The sequence below is a fragment of the Rhipicephalus microplus genome, chromosome 6 (genome assembly GCF_043290135.1).
Source record: "Rhipicephalus microplus isolate Deutch F79 chromosome 6, USDA_Rmic, whole genome shotgun sequence".
Lineage (NCBI taxonomy): Eukaryota > Metazoa > Arthropoda > Arachnida > Ixodida > Ixodidae > Rhipicephalus > Rhipicephalus microplus.
Window position 1 is genome coordinate 183,161,049 of NC_134705.1, and position 8,529 is coordinate 183,169,577.

Genomic DNA, 8,529 nt, shown 5'->3' on the forward strand with positions numbered 1-8,529 from the left:
CTATCCTCCGAAGTCGAAGACATGACGCTGGACGCCTCCAACCGGGTCTGCCTGCGACGCCGTCGCGACTCCAGTAGCTCCTCTTGAAGTCGCTGCTGGTGCTGTTGAGCCTCTCGATGTGGTTGAACCGGTACCGTCTGCTCATGAGCGTCCTGGTGGGCATGTTGGCATTGGTCCCGTTGTTCCTGCTGCGGCAAGTGCCTCGAAGCCGGCTGGACTTCTGGGCTGTGTACCCGATCGTTTTGTTCCTGTATCCGTCGTTGGTCTGAACCCTGGCTACCACCGCCTTCAGTGGACAAACCCGGACGTTCCATTGGGCTGTGTGCACGGTCGCTTTGTTCCTGTACCCGCTGTTGGTCTGAACCCGCGCTACTGCCGCCTTCAGTGGACAAACCCGGACGTTCCATTGGGCTGTGTACAAGGTCGCTTTGTTCCTGTCCTCGATGTTGGTCCGAACCCGGAATACCACCTTCAGTGGACAAAGCCGGACGCTCCATCTACACTCGGCCTCAGTCAACCGGTGTCTATTCTGTAGCCTTGAAGGAACGACCGGCGGAAGGGTAGGTTCGCGTACTGGGAACTTTTTTTTTCAGGAAGACGATGATCTAACTCAGGGCGTTGCCGATGGCCGTTCGGTGGAGCGTGCAGGCGCGTGGCAGTCAAGGGGCGCGTAGCGGGCAGCTCTAGCTCGTGCGATGGCGATCTGCCAATACCCTTTGGATCGGGTCGCCAGCACTCCATCCGCAGCGTAGCCTGAACAGCGCGGCGGTAGCGATGATGATTGTGGCGTAACCTTCTGTAAGTGTAGTAGAGCGCAGTAGATCCTTGTATCTGTGACACAACCACAATATGACATTGGCCAGACACAGTCAGTTTCAAGGAAATCCTTGATATGGGCTATGCTTCTCCATATATAAAAATGATAAAAGTAGAAACTAAACACGATCACAAAATATTAGGTATAGCTAAAAAGGAAAATGTGAATATAGGTGATCAAGCGAATAATCTGACGACAAAAATAGAGCAATTGTGGAAATCAGGAGTGAACATTAATTCTAAAACCTGCATCTTTTCGAACTTATTAGAAACTCCACCAGGGGTCCAGCAACCTTTCCTTCACTGTGCTCAAGTAAAGTAGAGTAGAGTATGTTCTTATATTCGTGGCACACACCCACGCTGGGGGAAGGCCAAGAACAGGGTAGTAAACGAAAAAACTTTTAACCTATGTCAAATTGTGTCTATCAAAAAAGTGAATGAAATTAAAATTTAACTACAATATAAAATATTAAAAATAAAAATATTAAGAAAGCAGTCAGCGAAGCTTGCACTAAGCCACGCAAGGCTTCAAACGGCGAAAATGGACGATTCTGAAGATTCATCCATGCTTGCTTTTGGTTGTCGCAAGGCCGTAGCTAGCTGGCTCACGTCGACCAGCCACGTTGGTCTAGTGGCTAAGGCACTCGGCTGCTGACCCGGAGGTCGCGGGATCGAATCCCAGCCGCGGCAGTCACGTTTTCAATGGAGGCGAAAACGCTTGGTGCCCGTGCGCATGCATTTAGGTGCCCGATAAAGAACCCCCGGTAATCGAAATTTCCGGAGTCTTCCACTACGGCGTCTCTCATAATCATACGGCGGTTTGGGAACGCTGATCCCCGACAATTGTTATAGCTGGTGCAGGAGAAGGTTGTTGTTTTCAGATTTGTTTAAGTATATAGGCTGCTTGGCTGCTTCTATATATTGATTCCCTGATTAGAGTGATTAGAACTAAACCACAGACAGTCCCACACACGACGCGAGCACGTCGTCGTTTCCTCGAAGCCGCTGATGCCTTTCTCGTTCCCTAGTGTTCTCTTGCACGTACTCGAGGTCTTCGGCTCACCGCCGTTGCATGCCCCGCCGTGGTGGTCTAAGGTACTCGGCTGCTGACCCGCATGTCGCGGGATCGAATCCCGGCTGCATTTCCGATGGAGGCGGAAATGTTGTAGGCCCGTGTGCTCAGATTTGGGTGCACGTTAAAGAACCACAGGTGGTCGAAGTTTCCGGAGCGCTCTACTACGGCGTCTCTCATAACCCCGTGGTGGTTTTGGGACGTTAAACCCCACATATCAATCAACCGCCGTTGCATCGCAGCCCACTATACGGGGCACCGGCGGCTGGGCTAACCGTTGCCATCTGTCGGTTGTGTGTAGTGAGATTTACCACAATATTTGTGACACGTCCCCATTTATGATTGATTGATTGATTGATTGATTGATTGATTGATATGTGGAGTTTAACGTCTCCAAACAAGCATATCATCATGAGAGACGCCGTAGTGGAGGGCTCCGCAAATTTCGTCCACCCGAGGTTCTTTAACGTGCACCCAAATCTGAGCACACGGGCGTATACAGCATTTTCGCCTCCATCGGAAATGCAGCCGCTGCAGCCGGGATTCGATCCCGTGACCTTCGGGTCAGCAGCCGAGTACCTTAGCCATTAGACCACCGCGGCGGGGCCTGTTTATGACGATGACGGTTTTCTGGTAGGTCTTACAAATTTCTCTCGAGCGTATACAAGTTTGTTGGGTACTTCTTCCTGACCAGTGACGTGTCTTGGGCCTTACCAAATTTCTGCGGTGGGTTCCCGTTTATGATTCCAGCAACGGCGACAACGTCGTCGGGTATATACGCGCACGTTTTATTTTTTTAAAATCGGGGAAGAATTCATCGAGGACATTAAATTAGGCAACAGGGGGACACCTCAGGGCTCGGTGTTATCACCCACCCTTTTCAACATTGTGATGTTGAAACTGCCTGAACAGTTGAAGGATATTGAGAATTTAAATCACACCATTTACGCGGATGACATAACATTGTGGATGAACAAGGGCAGTGACGGCCAAATTGAAGGCTCTCTGCAAATCGCCATTGATAAAATCGTGGAGTACCTGGAGCCCAAAGGACTTAAATGCTCGGCCGAAAAGTCGGAAGCACTCTTCCTCATGCCCGCCGGAAAACGGCGGCTCCACAACAGGCCTGAAGTGGACATCCACTTGTATGTTAACGGCGCAGAGATCCCCGCGGTCGACAGTATCCGTGTCCTTGGACTAAGGATTCAGGCGAACCGTAAGAATTCTGAAACTCTTGCTAGGTTGGAAGCCAGTTCTAATCAGACATGTCGTCTCATCAGACGAATAGCGAACAGGCATGCTGGGATGAAGGAGGCGAACCTTCTTAGATTAGTGCAGACCTTCATAATAAGTAGGATAGTGTACGTGGCACCTTATTTAAAATTAAACCAAGCGGAGCGGGGCAAACTCGACACCATTATCAGGAAAAGTGTGAAAGTCGCGCTCGGACTTCCCCCAAACACGTCAACTGACAGACTTATGAAGTTGGGGGTATCTAACACACTCGATGAGCTAATTGAGGCTACTGTGACTGCACAACATCAAAGACTACTCGGATCTAAAACGGGGAGAGCAATATTAAAGAGATTGGGCTATGAGCCCACGCGTGAGCAAGCGCGTTCAAAAGACATACCAATACAGATCAGGGACAGGATAAAGATACCTCCGCTACCCAGAAATATGAACCCTAACTTTCACGAAGGCAGGCGTAAAGCCAGGGCAGAGGCATTACAATCTAGGTACACTGGTCGACAGGACGTCGCGTATACAGACGCTGCGGAATATAAAAGCAAAGCGGCACACACGGCAGTGGCGGTCAGGGGAGATGGTGGCCTAATTGCGTGCTGCACAGTACTTGGTGTCGAGACTGTAGAGGCCGAGGAAGTGGCCATAGCTTTGGCCATCAGCCAAAAGGGGATCAGGGTGGTCATCAGCGACTCCAAAAACGCTGTGAGAAATTCCGTATATTAAACATGGTAGGAGTACCCAAAGAGCAGATTCTGCTTGTCTGGGCTCCAGCTCACCAAGGACTTAGAGGGAACGAGGAGGCTCATTCCGTCGCCCGAGGTCTCACCTACCGGTCGACCCCTGGAACCTCCCAAGTTACCGAACAAAGAAGCGAGTATATGCGCACATACCATGAAATCGTCGCACACTACAGGCTGAATCGGCAAGTATACCCGAGAGCGGACAACTCACTAAGTAAGAAAAACGAGATTTTGTGGCGAAAGTTACAGACCGGGGTTTTTCCAAACCCTGCACTTTACAGCAAGTGGCACCCCGCAGTTTTCCAGTCCCAGTGTAAATTTTGTGATGACGTAGCGAATTTGGTCCACATGGTGTGGACATGTCCAAGTAAAAACGATGGTTCTCGCACTGTAGAATCCTGGGAGGCCCTGCTCTGCAGCCCAGATCCCAACGTCCAGCGCGACATCATCAGTCAAGCCCTTGCTGCTGCCGCGTCCCAAGGGATTCCGGCCGACAGCTAGGGGCAACGGGCCATGCCTGAGCAATTGACTGACCTTTTAATAAAGTTTTCTCTCTCTCTCTTAATCAATCAGTCTAAAAGAATATTCGGCTGAATTCTTCATCTTTAAAATAACTCATCATCATTAATTCGTACTTAAATTTGTTGTATTAGTTAGTTCTAACTTGAATTATTAGTATACTAAAAACACCGAAAAAAATTCACCTACTACTCGGCCAATGCCCCCTGCATTGGGTGTGAGCCATCAGAGAAGGAGGAGAAGGAGAATACTTCAGCGTGAAGCGGTTGGGCTCCGCCGTTGACTCCGCGCCGTTCCTGCCGCAACGAAATGAGGCCACCTTCGAACAAACTGCCAGCGGTGAGTGGAGACGTCCATAATGCAGTTAAGCTTTCCAAGGAAAGGTAACGAAGATAAAGTAGGGGAGTTTTGGTTTGCGAGATCAGGATGCGGGAACACCGCATTGTAAGGCTTAAGCTTACAGTTGCGACACGCAGGTTGCGGGATCAAATACCGACTGCGGCGGCTGCATTTCCGATGGAGGCGGAAATGTTGTAGGCCCGTGTGCTCAGATTCGAGTGCACGTTAAAGAACTATAGGTGGTCGAAATTTCCGAAGCTATCCACTACGGCGTCTCTAATAATCATATGGTGGTATTAGGACGTTTAAACCCACATATCAATCAAGCTTATATTTCCGACCCTGGTTGATTCTTCTTATTTTTTCCTCACTTCAACACGAATCTGAGAACGCAAAATTTCACCTTAGTTCGCTCCCACTGAAATGCGACAGACATAAGAGCACGATTCAAACCCGTGCCTTCGCGCTACTAAAATGATCTAGTATCCACTAAGATCTACTAAGATCTACTGATATGATCTATTATCTTTTTATTCCTGTCATACTTCCTCTTCTTTTCTATTTTTATGCGTGGCTTTGTCTACGTCACGCTAGGCGACAACAACGTGCGTCAAACGGGGCCGCTCTCGGGTACTCCCGCATCATCGTGAAGGCGCTCGAAAAACACGTAGTGGAGGTCTTGTCCTTGGTGCCACCGCACGCTCAGCATGCTACAGATGACTATGCTATCCGTGGTTGTGTCAGCGTTAAGCCAACCCACACGAGACAGTGGCGTGCTCAGGGGCTGGCTTACCAGGCACCTGCCCTTCCCAAAACTTACTCTTCCCGCAATTGGACAATGTTCTTACGTTACTTTTGATGGCGCAAGAGCCATGCTTGACCAAAGAGTGCCTGCCGCTGGACACAAAGCACAAGATGGCACTTGACCACTTGCAATTGACTTCCTTGCACCCACTTCGTATCAGAGATGGGCCAGAGTTGCTGGCACGTGCATCTTTGGGGGAGTATACTGTGGGGGCATGCTGTCTGTGCCACTAACATGAGACGACAGCGTATACAACAGACTAAGCCTTCAAAGTGTTCCGACTTTTAAAAAGTTGCTGGATCGAGGAATTGAACCTCCTGATGCACGAGTTTTCTTTGTATCGATTTCAGGATCGGTCGTGCGACGCAGCACCCGTCCCTTACTCCAAGCGTCTTGTGTGCTTGGTCGTGTTCGCCGTCGTCGCCGCCTTTGCGGCCGCCATGGTGCTCCTCTTCTACGTCTCCACTACGGTCATCCGTACCTACGCCAGAAAACGCGACGGTGACGGTCCGAAGGATCACGTGAGCCTCTCGTGTCACACCGACGGCTGCTCCCGGTTCGAGGCGCTGCTCGCGGACACCCTCAACACCAGCGTCGACCCGTGCCACGACTTCAAGGCGTACGTCAGCTCGCGCTGGCTGCCCGACCCGTCCAAGGAGCTGGACGCCCAGTGGTGTTACGAGTGGAACGTCAAGTACGCCTGGATGCGCATGATGGTCGGCGAGATACGACTGCGTTCCAATACGTCGTCGCTGGACCGCCTGATGGCCGATTCCTTCGCAGCATGTGTGCACAGGTCGGAATTGCCCGGGTCTTTCTAGTTTTATGGCGAAGCCATTAGGTGCTTCAGTAGTAAGACCGGAAAAACCCACTGAAGACCAGAAGTATGCCTAAGCAAGGTTGCCCTGGTGCATGGGTGTCGGCAGGGCGGTGCAAAAGGGGCACTACCCCCCCCCCCCCAAAAAAAATCATGCCGTCGAACAATGCATTGATCCCCAAAGAACTGGCATTCCTCGACTATATGAAAGCCATGACACACACTTTAGACGCGTATTTGGTTTTTTTTTCTGCTCGTGCATTTGTGCATCATGTCCACTGTTACGTCCAACGATAAGGTTTTTCTGCTAACCTTTCTGACACTTCTTAATAGACGGAGAAAAAAAAGAAAATTGTTCAAGCAGCTTTGCACTAGCTCTCTCAAGCCTGAAGGAATATATGCACGGCAAAGTTGTCGACCTTCTTTCTTTGCATCTGTTGTTTCAATTTATTTCTATTTTTCTATCTTTTTTCGTACTTTCTTCCCTTTCCCTTATTCGTTCTTTCTTTTTATCTTTCTTCTTTTTCTAATCTGTTTTGCTCTGTCTTTTTTCTATCTCCCATATGTATATCTTCCTCTGATTCTTTATCGCTCTTTCTTTCTATTAGCCTTGTGACGATCAGGAAAATGAATTCCTGTAGCTGCCTTGCATGCTTGATTGATATGTGGGGTTAAACGTCTCAAAACTACCATATCATTATGAGAGACGCCGTAGTAGGGCTCCGAAAATTTCGACCACCTGGGGTTCTTTAACGTGCACTCAAAACTGAGCACATGAGCCTACAACATTTCCGCCTCCATTGGAAATGCAGCCGCCGCAGCCGGGATTCGATCCCGCGACCTGCGGGTCAGCAGCCGAGTACCTTAGCCTCTAGACCACGACGGCGGGGCTGTCTTGCACGCTCACTCCAATACAGAGTATGGTGACATCCCATTTTTTTAATAAAAATTATGGCTCACTTCTATCGGCGCGCACGCTCCCAAATAGAGCCTTTAGATTGCACGATGCTAACGTCTATATATTCTTGCACAGCGTTAAACAGCTGTAGTGTAGGGTTTGCTTATTGATGTATATTGTCAGTTATATTGCCTAATTGATAGCTAACGTTGCCATAGTAATGGCTAGTCTTGATTGTTTAGTGTTACGATCTGTCTCCATGCGGTTTCAAACCAGTGGTTCAGCTGCCAACTGAATGCTTTATCCAGCATCTTTTGTTTTTGCGAACAGGGCCGATGAGGATTCCAAGGAAACGCGCAACAAGTTTAAGCAATTGATGCGCGACCTGAGCATTCCTTGGCCCGAACAGCCACCCAGTGACGTCGACCCGTTCGAAGCCCACCTCAACCTGAGCATTCGCTGGAACGTGGCACTCTGGTTCGACGTCAAGATGCTTCCCGCCCGTACAGCAAGCGGTCGTAAGGTGATTTACATCTACCCGAGCGCGTACGCCAAGTTCTGGAGGGAACAGTACCTCACCATGACTAGCCAGGCCTCGATGCGCCAATACGTGGACCAGTACTTGGCCTCCTTCTACGACACGTCGACACGGAACGCAAGCGGCGAGCCGGAACAACTTTGCCAGTACGACGCGGTATTCAACTTCACCAGGCAAGTTGTCTTTCAACTTGCCGGCGTCATCATGAAGGACAAGTCTGTCGCGGTCCTCGGGTTTGACTCCCTGGCACGAGCGTTCGGTCAGAAGACGGATCGCTTCGTTTCGTTGATGAACAAGTACTTCTTTCCCGGGAACTTCTCCTCGTTCGAGCCGGAGGACAGCGCCATTGTGAAGGCGACGGACACATTGAACGTCGTTCGTCAAGTCGTTACCGGCACGGATGCCTCGACTGTGTTGAACCACTTGGGCTGGTGGATGCTGCAGGTGTTCGCTCCCATAGCGGACAACCATTTCTTCGTCGAGAAGTACGGAAGCGTTGAGAAGGCCGAGCTGCTGCGCCCGCTGTTCTGCGAGACCCAGGTCGAGTCTTCCTTTAAGATTCTGCTCCTCGCCAGACATATGGCCGCCCGCTTTCGAGATCACCAGATCCAACGCATCTACGAACTCCTGAACAGCGTACGCCAGGCTACCGTGGCCGAGATCGGCAAGTTGGATCTGCCGGTTAATACCAAGGTGGTGCTGACGAGAACGCTTAAGCACTTGCGCGTCAACCTGTT